At 40.1% G+C, this 17167-nt stretch overlaps 1 protein-coding gene across 9 annotated transcripts in view; it reads left to right on the top strand.

Annotated features, from left to right (window-relative positions):
• Positions 1-17167, top strand: part of FGGY (FGGY carbohydrate kinase domain containing) — a 409199-nt gene that overhangs the window by 305077 nt on the left and 86955 nt on the right. The window lies entirely within an intron of this gene.

The following is a 17167-nucleotide window of genomic DNA, read 5'->3' on the forward strand; positions in this document are numbered from 1 at the left end:
CATCCCAGGCCACCTGATAAATAAATAGTAAATATTACCACCCATGATCTTCCTTACCACAGCCACACATCTTCCTAGGTTCTAAGTGAGAGCTGTCCAGAGTGCATGCTAACATTATAAGGATTTCTGGTTAAACTTTGGCAAAAGTAAAATAAAATTAGAAAGTTATCTTGGTAGATAAATTCAGCTCCTACTGACCTTTAGAGTCACTTCAGTGCAGAGATTCTGGGCCCTCTTGGAGGAGCAAGGATGTACTTGATGGGAGAGCTCATAACCACCTGAACTAACAGAACTTCTTGGTGGCCAGGCACAATTAGGTGGCTGAGAGTAGCATAGCCATTGAGAATGTTGTTTAAGGATGGATGAAGCATGTTAAAGCTAGAGAAACAGAACTAAGTTTCAGTTTCAAGACCCCAAAAATAAAAAAATAATCCATAAATTCTAAATCCAGGAAGATGTCAATAAGTTGAGAAGCAGAGTATGAAGTAAATGAAGGCAGGGGGTTCAGAACAGAGGTTGTAAACAATGTAGGTTTACCCCGCCTGACCGTAGAACAGGCCTGCCGGCTTGAAGACCTTCAAGACTCAAAAGTCTATGACTTTGTGTATAGTTGTATTGGGATTGTTTGAAATATTTGTATGATGTCAATACGTGATCCCTATTTTCATTACCCAGTTGACATAATCAATATGTCTACTAATAAAAGGGGGTCACAGTAAAAAGAAAAGAAAATTGAACATAGCAAAAGTTTTGTCTGTCTGGAGTCCATGAAGTGTGTTCAGGGAGCTTGGGCTCCTTACCTGGCCTATGGAAACAGAAGAGGAATATCCAGAGAGGGCCATGTGGCCTCAAACTGTAGCTAGAAAGCCATACTTTCAGATACGTGACTCTCTGGGTACAAACGGAGGTTTGGGGAAGAACACATTTTGTATGGGCACAAAAATGAGTTTCTTAATTAGAGACAAATATCTGAAGCCAAATATTAGTAGACGCTTCAAATGTTAAAGATGTGGTAAGAAGCATGACCAGTTTATAAAATGACCCCAAAACAAAGCAGGGTTATACAGTAAAATGATGGCTCTGGAGTGCCTGACCTTGGATTTGGAGTCCTCCCCTCACCAACATCTGTCATATCCAGTGTGGCAGGAGATATGGCAACCAGTGGCTTTTGTCTGTTTCTTAAAACCAAGCCTCACATCTGAGGACCTAAGAATTACAGTTATACAGATTTCTTGTAGAGGTAGACCAAATGTGGAATGTAATTCCCAAGGAGCCAGTGGAGTGTTTGAAGGATGCCTGTCTCGTTTTAAGTGTGAATAAGTATGTACTCACCAAAGAAGACTTCTTGCACTGGTATATCTGCCCAATTATATCGAAAAATCCTGGTATGTTTACTTTTTAAAAAAGTTTTATTGTTTTATGAACAATCCTCATATGTCACCTGATATTTCTTAGCAATTATCTCCCCTCCTAACTGCCCTTGGGTTAGGCTTACTTTGGGAGCACTGTCACTCCATGAATTACATCACAGTACTGAAAGGAGAAGGTGACCTAGATAAGACACAAGGGAGGAAATTCAGGGCTATCAACTCCTCATAGTATTTCTGTCCCTCTGTCCAATTTTGGGTAATATCAAAACATTTACCCTGAAATCCTTCTGTTATCATGTTATCCTTTTGTCAGAACCTGCAATAACTCTGTCACCAACAATTCAGTTTACATTTATTCAACACTACTATGTGCCAAGCACTGCTGTAGATATACAGTAGGTGGTACAATACCTATATTCATGGAGCATGTTTCAAGGGAGGGAAGGAAAGTGTTTGATAAAATGTAAACACAGTAACTAGAATCACAGTAACTAGAATGAAGATACTCCCCATAGGACAAGAATCATATATGATTTCTTCTTTTGGCTCCTGAAACATTTTTCTGGGCGTATACTAAGTGCTTGATATGTACTTACTGATAATTTATAGTCAGTATGGAGATAATAGATAATGTCTTGCTTTAGAAAATATATACATATGAACAATTTGCTCATATTAAATGGGTTAGTTGCTGCTCTTACTATCCATGTAAGTATGACAATATTAATGTCCAGGAAAATTAAAGTAAGAGGCTCCCAGTTTATCATAATTACAAGCACATTTGTTAATCAATTATGTTAACAAATTCAGGCCCTGTTATAGTTGGTGGGAGATATAAGAGTAACTAGAAATAATTCTGGCCCTCAGGAGTATTACTGTCTTTGGGGGCAAATAGAATATACAAACAGACAATGGGGATGCTGGGCCAACCCCCAGACCCCAGTCACTCTCCTGGGCTCCCTAGATGCATGGGAAGTGATTGCTCCGCCTGGTCTCAGTGGTCAGGAGAGGTGGTGACGTTCACACTGAGTGAAGGAAGAGAGTTTGGGACCTGGCAAATCACAGTATGTGCAGTGTTCTAGATGGGAGGGGAGCGTGGCATGTAATTCCTACAATTTTGTCTCCTGATATCATTGTCTAACCAATGAGTTTGCATTTAGCATTTTATCTGGGTAATTTAAAAAAAGTGTTTTCTCAGAAAACTGCTGAGCCCTCTGTACTCCTTCTGCCTCAGCCACATTACCTTCTCCCAGTCTTTACTCTCTCCTTGGTGGCCTCTTGTCTCTTACCTCTGTGAGACACTCATTCAATAAATGCTATTGATCAGCTACTATGAACACAAAGAAGAAAGAAACTATAGCTGTCCCAAGTTCACAGAAAAGTGAACTTGCACACATTGCACACATGTGATTATGTGTGTGCACACAATCCTTACACAGTGTGACCCCCATATGTAGATATCTGTGCATGCCAGGGGAGGTGCTCAGTAAATGTCTGACTTGAGTTTTTCAGGTGGCATTTAGCCCTGATTTAGCCTTTCTCTGCTTCATTTGAACACACATATAAAAAACAAAAACAATAAACTCATGCTGACTTTGAAAATTAAGATGTCATTCAACCAGGAAAACTAAAATTGACATTCTCAGAGAGTATCTGAAAAGATTTTCTAGAATCTAAAAGACTACATGTAACTTGCTTGATAAATGTAATCTGTGATATAGTAACAAAGTAAACCTCCAGCCTCGCAAGAGTTTGGACCTCTCCACCTTCTTTTTCCTAGCTTAAAAATGCAAGGTCCCTTTAAGCCTAAAAGCAGGACAGTCATCCCTCACTCTACTGCTTATGGTTAGGTTTTTTTGTTTTGTTTTTTTGGAAGCAGCCAGTGAGTTTAATTTCCCAGAACTCCATAACCCAGGCCTTATCTTTCCTTTCAGTTCAATCCATTAGAAAACTGCCAGCCCAAGAAACCACTTGGACAGGAAGTCTGACTTAGGATGAATAGTGATGCCCCACATTCTGAGGGTCCTTAGGAAAAGTGTTAACAGGGCAGCGATAGGAGAAGCTGTGGATTTGGAGGAAAGATGTAGTTTTGCATGTCTACTGTCTGTTCTGTGATTAAAAACTGGGCAGTGGTGACCCCCCTTAGGACAAAAGAGCTACACAAAATAAAACCTGCTGGACTCTGGGAACTGGCAAGTAGCTTTAGAGCTGAAGAGGCAAGTCCAAGTCACAGTGAGCAGGGCTGAGAGTACATCATGTGTCCTGGATGCTGGGAAACACTGAATATGTATGTATAGCTTTCTAGTTAGAGTGAATTAAAAAGTAACAAAGTGAGTCCATTTGGAAAAACATGTGCATACAAAGAAAAAGAAGTACCATTTGAACATTTAGAGAGAGGCCTCCTTAAAAATTACTTGCTACTGAAATCAAAAGAGAATATTAAAAACTCCTTGACGTATTCAGTGGGGTTTTTAATACACATCTATTTATGAAATAGGGCAGAAACCTACCAGGACAAAATGAGTTGAATGAAAAGGCAATGGAATTAGAGGGGGAAATGATAACTAAAAAATACAATAGCAGAATTAAAACCTGAATTGAAGGCAATAGAAAACACAATTTTTACTGAAGAAAATAAGATCCAAGCTCTCATAAGATGCAGCATATATTTTACACTTACTAGAAAAGCATTTTGAGGGTAGGGACTATGGCTTGCTTGTTTTTTTACTGTCAGAGGTGCCTAGGTCAAAGATGGGCACCAAATAATTACCTGTGGTGAAGCAGTTATTTCCATCTTCACTTGTCAAGGAAGGAATGAACAGTGACCTGTCCAAGGTCACCGTGCCAAGAAATGGCAGAGCAGAAGCAGAAACGTGAGTGCTGACTTATAAGATGCACACCCCTGTGAGGCTGCCTTAAGTCACATCTCCAGACTTGGCAAAATGCATGAAGCACTTATAAAAAAGGAGCCCCAGCAGCCACATCGTGCATGGTTTCATGCTGAACTGTACTCCTCAGCCTAGTGCTGCTCCTTGTCCTGCCAACAAGTCTCTCACTCGTTCTCCCATTTTTGTCCTTCCGCTGGTCCGTGGACAGAAGCTCTGATCCTGTTTCTTCTCAGAAATTGTCCTAGTTTCCTTCCCATCGTGACTCAGATTTCAAAACTAGTTTCCACTCTGGTTTGACCTGGCCCTAAACCCTTCCACTTTAGGTGCCTACCCACATACGTGGGAACACGGCATAATGCAGGAATCTCTCCATTATACTTAGGAGAATCATTTCCTTTGTTCTGGTAGTAGTTGGCTTCCTGCCATGTGCCTAGCTGTTTCATTTCTCCTTTGGTAACACAGTATTGACCTATACCTTGGGGCTAAAAAGAGGGAGGTGTTAGCAGGTGTACTACTTAATAGTATGCCTGGACCAAGTAAGCTTCTATGTGAGCATTTCTCCTTTCCCCTTGATGATTGAGGCACAGAGAGGTGTGCATAGGATGTCTAAAAGAAGCAGAAGCTTAGGTGGCAGTGACAGTGTCAAAGTATTTAACACTGGTGATGCTAGGTTCCTTCCAAATGAAACAGAATGAAACTGCTTACTTTTAAAGAAATGTGACACAGTCATACAGAAAGATAGAGGAAGCTAAATACTCACCACAAGGAATGGTTCCATGCTTTAGATATTTTTTTGTGTGTTTGTTTGTATTTTGAATGACTGGCTAGATAGTCGTTACCACTGTGACACAGTAAGGAGAGCCCTGGGCTGCAAGTCAGACCTGTTATTCGTATCCTGGCCTGAAAATGTACCGGTTGTGTGACCTCTGAGGTTAGCTCTATGAGGTCAACCGGATCACCCGCAGGCAAGAATGGTGCAGGCTGTCTCACAGGGTCATCGTCAGTCAAATGGGGAGACTGTCCCATAGAGGACACACAAAAATGAATGCTTTTGAGTCTGTAGCTCCTGTTTAGTGGCCTTTATGTACACATTTTAAGAAGACCAGCAGGATCATTCATGTGACCTTTGAATCCTGAGCCACCAGTCCTGAGCCATCCACCTTAGCCCCAGGACCAACTGGACTCCCCAGCCTTGGAGGTCTTCAGTCACAACCAACCAGCCAGAAAAGCTGAGCAATCACTTGTTCCATCCCAGGAACCATGTTTCTCATGGGTCTAGAAATTGGTGTCTTCTCTACTTAAGTTCTTGGCTTTAATTTCCTTAACACAACAGGAAACTCAAATTTGGTGTACCTTATGAAATAGCTACTGGGGATGGAATTTTGCCAGAGCCCTTTCCTCCTTATATAAAGGACCAGTTTCTGTTCTCAAATATGACCTTCTTGTTTTGCTGGTGTCTTTTTTTTGTTCTTTTCCTGAAATACCTACTCAAGAAGTAAAATACCACAGGGAAACTTCAGGCAATGAGAGTACACCGTATTCACTATTGGTTGAAATATGTTCTCTCTGCTTCACTTTAAGTACCACATTGCCCAGGATGGAAAGTTACTTTCTAGTTCTTTGAAGAGCTGTGATTTCTCACATACAGCCATAGGCTGCCCCACTGCTGGAGAGGATGAGTACTGATCCAACAGCTCTCAAAGCAAGCACAGGGCAAGTGTAATGGCTAAATATTATCAGGGAGATTAGGCCCATTTTGCTTTCAGGCTGCAATTATCCCAGACCTGTTCTCTAATCTTTATCTTTTCTCCAGAGGTTTTCAATGACTGTTTCTCTAATCTTCCTGATTTCCTTACTGCTTTTCCATCAGCTTCACCTTCATTATTGACTGAGCAAACACAGTCTTTCTCCTGTTTGTTCCTTTGTGTTTTGAAAGCTTTCAACGAATTCTCCTGAGCCTTGGATACCTCATTGAGCTCTAATGACCCCATAAAAACCTCAGGACTAGAAATCCTGTTTTCTTGTCTTTTATAATCTTAAGAAACGCAATAGGACCTTGCTGAAAATGAAGATTGCTGGGCTCACACTAAAGGTCCAGCAAAGCTGGAGTTGGATCTCAGGAAATCTGCATTGAGCTAGGATTCTGGAAAAGGGCTAAGAGATGTACCCAACTTCTCATAGCTACTAAGTAGCAGCAGGATTTAAGGTGAGGTCCAGGGTAAGGTCCATCTGTCTTTCCTAGTCACAGAGTGAATGGAAGTGTGTAGTGTGGTGAGAACTAAGGCTTCACCAAAGAGTCGTTGCAAGTGAGTCCCCACTGTCCTGTCCCTGGGCACTCACCAGGGGAGCACTACTTCTCCACCCTCATAGATGTCCATACCTTTCACATTATGATTGGGATGCTGATGGGCTCAGCGTACATTCTGCCCTGCCTCCCCCACACTGTTCAGCCACTAATCTTCAGTACCTCTCATTAATACCCTGCTGGCAACCATAGCCTGTTGAAGGAGATGCTTTATTGCTGCATTCCAATTAATGAATGAGATTGGGCCCTTCATGCATAACAAGAGAAAGAGAAGGATCATTTATTAAAAGAAAGGGAAAGAAAGTGAGCATTTATAGTTGTGAGCACAAGTGCTGGCTCTTGTAGACAAAGTATAGTGTGCTGAAAAACTAAGACATTCTGCAGATGATGTTTAATTTTCACACGAATGCTTTGAGGTACAGGCATATCTTGTTTTATTGTGCTTTGCTTTATTGCACTTTGCAGATACTGCATTTTGTACAAATTGAAGGTGTGTGCTAGCCCTGCATCATGCAAGTCTATCAACAATATTTTTCTAACAGCACTGCTCACTTGGTGACCCTGTGTCACATTTTGATGACTCTCCCAGTATTTTACAGTCTTCATTTATGCTATTTTTTATGGTAATCTGTCATCTTTGATGTTATTATTGTGATTGTTTTGAGGCCCCATGAACTGTGCCTATACAAGACAGTGAATTTAATTGATGCACATTATAGGTGTTCTGACTACTCCATCAACCGGCCATCCCCCCTGTCTCTCCCTCTCCCTGGGCCTCTCTCGTCCCTGGCATACAACAGTATCGAAACTAGTCCATTTAATAGCCCTACAATGGCCTCTAAGTGTTCAGGTGAAAAGAAGAGTCACATGTCTTTCACTTTACCAAGTGAGGAAGCATGTGCTTCCAACATAAGCCAAAAGCTAGGCCTCTTCTGTGCCAAAGAGTTAGCCCAAGTTGTGCATGCAAAGGAAAAGTTCTTGAAGAAAATTAAAAGTGCTACACCAGGTAACACATGAATGACAAGAAAGTGAAACAGCTTACTGCCACTATGGAGAACATTTTGGTGGTCTGGAGAGAAGATCCAACCAGGCACAACACTCCTAAACCAAAGCCTAATCCAGAGCAAGGACCTAACTCCCTTCAATTGTAAGAAGACTGAGAGAGGTGAGAAAGCATCAGAAGTTTGAAGATAGCAGAGTTTAGTGCATGAGGTGTAAGGAAAGAAGCTACAACATGAAAGCACAAGGGGAAGCAGCAAGTACTGATATAGAAGCTGTTGCAAGTGATCCAGAAGACAGAGTTAAGATCATTCATGAAGGTGGGTACACTAACCAACAGATTTTTAATGTAGGTGAAACAGCCTTCTATTGGAAGAAGATAACGTGTAGGACTTTCATAGCTAGAGAGAAGTCAATACCTGGCTTCAAATCCTCAAGGCAGGCTGATTGTCTTGTTAGGGGCTAATGCTGCTGGTGGCTTTTAGTTAAAGCTAATGCTCATTAACCATTACAAAAATCCTAGATCTCTTAAAAATTATGCTAAATCTACTCTGCCTGTGTTTTATACATGGAACAACAAAGCCTAGATGACAGCACATCTGTTTACAACATGGTTTACTGAGTATTTTAAGCCCACTTTTGAGACCTACTGCTCAGAAAAAAAGATTCCTTTCAAAATATTACTGTTCATTGCCAATGTACTTGGTCACACAAGAGCTCTGCTGGAGATGTACAAGGAGACTAGTTCCTGCAAGTACAACATCCATTCTGCATCCCAGGGATCAAGGAATAATTTTAATTTTCAAGTCTCATTATTGAAGAAATACATTTCATGAGGCTACAGCTGCTACAGAGTGTGATTCCTCTGATGGGTCTGGGCAAAGTAAATTGACAACCTCCTGGAAAGGGTTCTCCCTTCTCGATGCCATTAAGAATATTCATGATTCATGGAAAGAGGCCAAAATATCAACATTCACAGGAGTTTGGAAGAAGTTTATTCCAACCTTCACGGGTAACTGAGGGATTCAGGATGCCAGTGGAGGAAGTAAGTACAGATGTGATGGAAATAGCAAGAAAACTAGAATTAGAAGTACAGCCTAAAGATATGACAGAACTGCAGCAATCTCATGATCAAACCTAAATCGATGAGCGGTTGATTTTTAGGGATGAGCAAAGAAAGTGGTTTGTTAAGATGGAATTTACTTCTGGTGATGACGCTATGAAATTGTTGAAATGACAATAAAGGATTTAGAATATTACATAATCTTAACTGATAAAGCTGGAGCTGAGGATTTGAGAGGATTGACTTCAATTTTGAAAGGTCTACCCTGCTTAAAATGCTATCAAACAGAGACCTTTATTGGAGACTGGATTAAAGATGGCAGCATGAGAGGTGAGACAGAGACCTCCTCCTAAAATCATTTATAATATGAGAATATAATTAATACAGCTAATCCTGAAAGAGCAGCAGAAAAGAAGTTGGTGCCAGACTGCATACACTTGGAGAAAAGAACAAAGCTCATGGAACACGGTAATGTACCAAAGCCATGGCCCGGCGGAACCCAAGCCATTCACCCACCCCAGCTCACAGGTGGGAGAAAGAGAAACAGAGCAGGGAGGGAGTGGAGGCCTGGGACTGCTGAACACCTAGCCCTGGATATCTGCTCTGGGAGCATGAACCTACATTGCATAGTGCTCTGATGATTAGTTGGGTTGGAAAGCTAAGACAGGCGAAATACCTGGAGAGACTGAGATTCCAGCTGCTTGTGGAAAACAGAGATCCATATCCAGCTCATCTGGGTGGGCAATCTCAGAGACTTCCTAACAGCAATAGGGCTGCTAAAGGGACAAGGATAGCACAGAGCTTACTGCTCAGGAGAAAGGACTGGTAGACAAAATTGTCTGGGTGCACTCTGCCCAGCAGGTTGGGAACTTTAACAGTCTTCAGGCACTCCATCCCCCTGGCTGACTATGCAGCTCCAAGGCCCCCCACTGTGATATGCCGCCTGCTGTGCCTTCCTCCCGGCCAGCCCGCATCTGGCTCGCAAACCAACAAACCCTGCCCTGGCATCAGGTTAGCCAGATCCCTTCCTACGGCAGCTACAAACACAAACCACAGAGGCTTACACCTGTGTGTTTGGCCCACTGGTTCTGGCAGTGGAGACAGGCATAGCAGCCAGGAAGCAGGAAACAGTTCTTTCCTCCCCCCAGGCACCAGCACCACTCCCCTGCAACCTGTGACATCTCTCCAGGAGCTGAGCAGCTCCAAGAGTCAAGTTTCTGGGCATTAGAGGGTGCCACATACAAATATGAAATGTCAGAGAAACCTGGTTCAAAGCAAAATCTCAAAAACACCAGAAAAAGGGTCAAGTGAGATGGAACTAACCAATCTTCCTAAAAGAAATTTCAAAATAAAAATAATAAACATGCTCTTGGAGGTACAGAAAAATATTCAAGAACTCAGGAACAATGTAGGACAGAGATCCAATCATTGAGGGACACAATGGAGGGTTTTAAAATCAGATTATATACAGTGGAGGAGACGATAAATGAAATAGAAATTAGAGAAGAAGAATACAAAGAAGCAGAGGCACAGAGAGAAAAAAGGATCTCTAGGAGTGAAAGAATACTAAAGAACTGTGTGACCAATCCAAATAGAACAATACTTGTATTATAGGGGTACCTGAAGAAGAAGAGAGAGAAAAAGGATAGAAAGTGTCTTTGAGGAAGTAATTGCTGAAAAATTCCCCAGTCTAGGGAAGGAGATAGTCTCTCAGGCCATGGTGGTACACAGATCTCCCAACAAAAGAGACCCAAAGAGGACAACACCAAGACATATAATAATTTAATTGGCAAAGATCAAAGATAAGGGCAGACTATTAAAAGCAGCCAGAGAGAGAAAAAATGACCACAAACAAAGGAAAACTCATCAGGCTGTCATCATACTTCTTAGCAGAAAACTTACAGGCCAGAAAGGAGTGGCATGATTATATTTAATGCAATGAAGCAGAAGGGCTTCAAACCAAGAACACTCTATCTGGCAAAATTATCATTTAAATTTTAAGGAGTGATTAAATAATTTTCAGATAAGGAAAAGCTGAAAGAATCTACCTCCCACAAATCATCTCTACAGTTTATTTTGGAGGGACTGCTTTAGATGGAAGTGTTCCTAAGGTTAAATAGCTGGCACCAGAGGTAATAAAACCAAAGTAAAGAAAGTAGAACAGTTAATTACTAAGCAAATGCAAAATTAAATCAACTACCCCCAAGTCAGTCAAGGTCTAGAGTACAGAATATGATACCTAATATATAAAGAATGGAGGAGGAAGAAAAGGAGAGAAAAAAAAACCTTTAGATTGTGTTTGTAATAGCATACTAAGTGAGTTAAGTTAGACTTGTTAGTAAGAAAGTTACCCTTTAACCTTTGGTAACCATGCATCTAAAGCCTGCAGTGGCAGTAAGTACATACCTATCAATAATCACCCTAAATGTAAATGGTCTGAATGTACCAATCAAAAGACAGAGTCACTGAATGGATAAAAAAACAAGACCCAACTATATGATGCCTAGGAGAGACTCACTTCAAACCCAAAGACATACACAGACTAAAATGAAGGGATGGAAAAGATATTTCATGCAACTAATAGGGAGAAAAAAGCAGGTGTTGCAGTACTTGTATCAGACAAAATAGACTTTAAAACAAAAAAAGTCACAAGAGACAAAGAAGGACATTACATAATGATAAATGGGTCAGTACAACAAGAGGATATAACCATTATAAATATCTATGCACCCAACACAGGAGCACCTACATATGTGAAACAAATACTGAATTAAAAGGGGAAATACAATGCAATGCATTCATTCTAGGAGACTTCACCACTCCACTCACTCTGAAGGACAGATCAGCCAGACAGAAAATAAGTAAGGACACGGAGGCACTGAACAACACAGTAGAAGAGATGGACTTAACAGACATCTACAGAATACTCCACCCAAAAGCAGAAGGATACACATTCCTCTCAAGTGCACATGGAACATTTTCAAGGCTAGATCATATACTAGGCCATGAAAAGAGCCTCAGTAAATTCAAAAAGATTAAAATTGTACCAACCAGCTTCTCAGACCATGAAGGTATGAAACTAGAAAAAAATTATGCAAAGAAAACAAAAAATCCCACAAACACATGGAGGCTTAACAACATGCTCCTAAATAACCAATGGACCAATGACCAAATAAAAACCTAGATCAAGCAATATATGGAGACAAATGACAACAATAATTCAACAACACAAAAATCTGTGGGATGGAGTGAAGGCTGTGCTAAAAAGGGAAGTATATTGCAATACAGGCCTACCTCAGGAAAGAAGAACAATCCCATATGAACAGGCTAAACTCACAATTAAAGAAACTAGAAAAAGAAGAACAAATGAGGCCCAACATCAGTAGAAGGAGGGACATAATAAAGATTGGGGCAGAAATAAATAAGACACAAGAAAGAATCAATGAAAGCAGGAGCTGGTTGTTTGAGAAAATTAACAATACAGATAAACCCTTAGCCAGACTTATCAAGAAAAAAAGAGAGTCTGTACACATAAACAGAATCACAAAAGAGAAAGAAAAAATCACTACAGACACCACAGAAATACAAAGAATTATTAGAGAATACTATGAAAAATGATATGATAAAAAACTGGATAACCTAGAAGAAATGGACAACTTTCTAGATAAATAAAACCTTCCAAAGCTGACCCAGAAAGAAACAGAAAATCTGAACTGACCAATTACTAGCAATGAAATTGAATTGGTAATCAAAACTACCTAAGCACAAAATCACTGTACCAGAGGGGTTCACTGATGAAGTTTATCAAACATTTAGTGAATACCTAATACCCACTCTCCTTAAAGTTTTTCAAAAAAAAAAGAGGAGGAAATACTTCCAAACTCATTCTATGAGGCCAGCATCACTCTAATACCAAAACCAGGAAAAGACACCACAAAAAAAGAAAATTACAGACCAATATCCCTGATGAACATAGATGCAAAAACACTCAACAAAATATTAGCAAACCGAATTCAGAAATACATCAAAAAGATCATCCATCATGATCAAGTAGGATTTATTCCAGAGATGCAGGGATGGTACAACATTCGAAAATCCATCAATATCATCCACCACCACAACAAAAAGAACAAAAACCACATGATCATCTCCATAGATGCTGAAAAAGCATTTGGCAAAATTCAACATCCATTCATGATAAAAACTCTCAACAAAATGGGTATAGAGGGCAAGTACCTCAACATAATAAAGGCCATATATGACAAACCCACCGCCAACATCATACTTAACAGCGAGAAGCTGAAAACCTTTCCTTTAAGATCAGGAACAAGACAAGGATGCCCACTCTCTCCACTTTTTTTTTTAAGAGAACATATATGTGATTTTTATATGTATTATATATTAGACATACATTATATATGTAATTATACATTACATATAAATTTCTTTTGCATTATTTTTTTTGGTATCATTAATCTACAATTACATGAACAACATTATGTTTACTAGGCTCCCCCCCTTCACCAAGGCCCCCCCACCACATACCCCTTCACAGTCACTGTCCCTCAGCATAGTAAGATGCTGTAAAATCACTACTTGTCTTCTCTGTGTTGCACAGCCCTCCCTGTGCCCCCCACGTACTATACATGCTAATCGTAATGCCCCCTTTCTTTTTCCCTGCCCATATCCCTCGCTTCCCACCCATCCTCCCCAGTCCCTTTCCCTTTGGTAACTGGTAGTCCATTCTTGGGTTCTGTGATTCTGCTGTTGTTTTGTTCCTTCAGTTTTCTTTTGTTCTTACACTCTACATATGTCACTCTCTCCACTTTTATTCAAAATAGTTCTGGCGGTCTGCACCACCGCAATCAGACAGCACAAAGAAATAAAAGGAATCCAGCTTGGTAAAGAAGAAGTTAAACTGTCATTGTTTGCAGATGACATGATATTGTATATAAAAAACCTTAAAGAATCCACTCCAAAACTACTAGATCTAATATCTGAATTCAGCAATGCCACAGGATACAAAATTAATACACAGAAATCTGTTGCATTACTATACACTAATGATGAACTAGCAGAAAGAGAAATCAGAAAAACAATTCCATTCACAATTGCATCAAAAAGAATAAAATACCTAGGAATAAACCTAACCAAGGAGGTATAAGACCCTAAAAACTATAAGATACTCATGAGAGAAATTAAAGAAGATACCAATAAATGGAAAGACGTCCCATGCTCATGGATAGGAAGAATTAATATTGTCAAAATGGCCATCCTGCCTAAAGCAATTTACAGATTCAGTGCAATTCCTATTAAAATACCAAAGCATTCTTCAATGAACTAGAGAAAATCATTCTAAAATTCATATGGAACCACAAAAGACCCGAATAGTCAAAGCAATCCTGAGAAGGAAGAATAAAGCTGGGCGGATTATGCTCCCTGACTTCAAGCTCTACTGCAAAGCCACAGTAATCAAGACAATTTGGTACTGGTACAAGAACAGACCCATAGACCAATGGAACAGAATAGGCAGTTCAGATATTAACCCAAGCATATATGGTCAATTAATATACGATAAAGGAGCCATAGACGTATAATGGGGAAATGACAGCTTCTTTAACAACTGGTGTTTGCAAAACTGGACAGCTATGTGCAAGAGAATGAAACTAGATTTTTTTCTATCCCCATACACAAAAGTAAACTCAAAATGGATCAAAGACCTGAATGTTAGTCATGAAACCATAAAACTCTTAGAAGACAACATAGGCAAAAATCTCCTGAATATAAATATGAGCGACTTTTTTCTAAATGCATCTCCTCGAGCAAGGGAAACAAAAGCAAAAATTAACACATGGGACTACATCAAACTAAAAAGCTTCTGTACAGCAAAGGACACCATCAACAAAACAAAAAGGCATCCTACAGTATGGGAGAATTTATTTGTAAATGACATATCCAACAAGGGGTTAACATCCAAAATATATAAAGAACTCACACGCATCAACACCCAAAAAGCAAATAGCCCAATTAAAAAATGGGTGGAGGATATGAACAGACAATTCTCCAGTGAAGAAATTCAGATGGCCTACAGGCAGATGAAAAGATGTTCCACATCGCTAATTATCAGGGAAATGCAAATTAAAAACACAACGAGATATCACCTCACACCAATTAGGATGGCCAGTATCGAAAAGACTAAGAACAATAAATGCTGGCGAGGATGTGGAGAAAGGGGAACCCTCCTACACTACTAGTGGGAATGTAAGCTAGTTCAACCACTGTGGAAAGCAATATGGAGGTTCCTCAAAAAACTAAAAATACAAATGCCATTTGACCCAGGAATTCTATTCCTAGGAATTTACCCAAAGAAAACAACTTCTCACATCCAGAAAGACATGTGCACCCCTATATTTATCACAGCACTATTTACAATAGCCAAGATATGAAAGGAACCTGTGTCCATCAGTAGATGAATGGATAAAGAAGGTGTGGTACATATACACAATGGAATAGTATTCAGCCATAGAAAGAAACAAATCCTACCATTTGCAACAACATGGATGGAGCTGGAGGATATTATGCTCAGTGAAATAAGCCAGGAGGAGGAAGACAAGTCCCAAGTGATTTCTCTCATTTGTGGAGTATAACAATGAAGCAAAACTGAAAGAACAAAACAGCAGACTCACAGACTCCAAGGAGGGACTAGCAGTTACCAAAGGGGAGGAGTGTAGGAGGGTGGTTAGGGAGGGAGGGAGAAGGGGATTGAGGGGTATTATGATTGGCACACATAGTGTAGGGTATCACGGGGAAGACAGTATAGCACAGAGAAGGCAAATAGTGACTGTGGCATCTTACTGTACTGTTGGGCAGTGACTGCATTGGGGTTTGTGGGGGACACAATAATATGCGTGAATGTAGTAAATAACCACATTGTTTTTTCATGTGAAACCTTCATAAGAGTGTATATCAATAATACCTTAATAAATAAATAAATAAATAAAAATTGTAAAAAAAATGCTATCAAACAGCACTGCATGCTGCAGAGAAATCTTTCATGTAAGGAAGAGTCAATCAAAATGGCAAACTTCACTGTTGTCTTATTTTCAGAAATTACCACAGCCACAGCAGCCATCAGCAACCATCACTGTGATTAGTCAGCAGCCATCAACATCAAGACAGGACTGTCCACCAGGAAAAAGATTAGGACTCACTGAGAGCTCAGATGATGGTTAGCATTTTTTAGAAATAAGGTGTTTTTAATTAAGTATGTACATTTTTTTGATGTAATGCTATTGCACACTTAACAGACTATAGTGTACTGTGACAGTAACATTTATTTGTACTTGGAAACTAAAAAATTCATTTGACTTGCTTTATATCAATATTGGCTTTATTACAGTGGCTTAGAACTGACCCCTCAGTATCTGTGAAGTATGCCTGTACTATTCCAATGGGAAAAAATGAGGCTCAGAGAGGTTACAAAACTCAACCATCGTGCAGCCAGTTATGGGGAATGTCAAGATTTAAATGAAGGTGTCTTACACTAAAGCTGATCATCTTTCCATTCATCTACACTTCTCTTCTAAGCTCAAAAATCCCACATTTACATAAACATTTAATAACTATTATCTAGGATGTTGAAGTTAACAGTTGCAGTTTGATTCTCTTTGGCCACCATATGCAGCTTCACAGAACTCAAAATTAATGATTAGCATTTTCTCCTACAGTTCCCCTCATTGCACAATAGCCAAAATAAATAAAATGTGCCTACCGTTGCAGCTCTTCTATGGAGCTTTCCTGCACATTTCCCTGTTTCACCTAAACACTCAAAATAGGCACATGCGCATCTGTAAACACGCTCCTTCCTCTTGGCTGAGGATCCTCCCCACTTCCTCTTACAGATGGAACCATTCAGCCTTCAGCCGAGGATATCAGCTCTTCTGTGCTACCCCAGCTTTCTCACTGGTTACAAAGCTGCAGCTTCCCCAGGACATCCCTGGCACTCCCAGGACATAGCTGCCTCTTCCCTACCAAGACATCTCCCAAAGAGCCCTCTGTCGCCTCCCAAGTGGTCCACTTGGCAAGCATTCTTTAGAATGTTCCATCTTGGTCTGACAGCCATTTCAGTTTGGCCAAGACAGGGCTGAGGTCCCTGGCATTTGAGAGAGAATCAAATGGACTTAATGATCATCTGCCCTTTTAGCATCTGCATGTGCATATCAGGTGAGATGTCAAGAAAACAGGAACCCCGACCATAGTAACTTTGCACTTTAGAGAGAAATATCTCTCATTAAGTCACATTTCAGCACCATGGTGCTAGTGTTAGTAGCGAGGAAATACTGGAAATGGGAGGACTGTGCATGCTTATTCTCTTTTGTTACTGTGTACCTCCTTCCCAGGAATGACTTTTTTATTTCCCCTTGAAGGACAGGTATGTTTTGTTTATCAGAAAAAGAAAAGCTGTACCACTTGTCATGTGTTCCTTTTTGCCATAGCTACCAGCAAGCTCAAGAGTTAAGTTTAGTGTTCATTTACATTGAAT

This window comes from Manis javanica, chromosome 4 (genome assembly GCF_040802235.1).
Source record: "Manis javanica isolate MJ-LG chromosome 4, MJ_LKY, whole genome shotgun sequence".
Taxonomy (NCBI): Eukaryota; Metazoa; Chordata; class Mammalia; order Pholidota; family Manidae; genus Manis; species Manis javanica.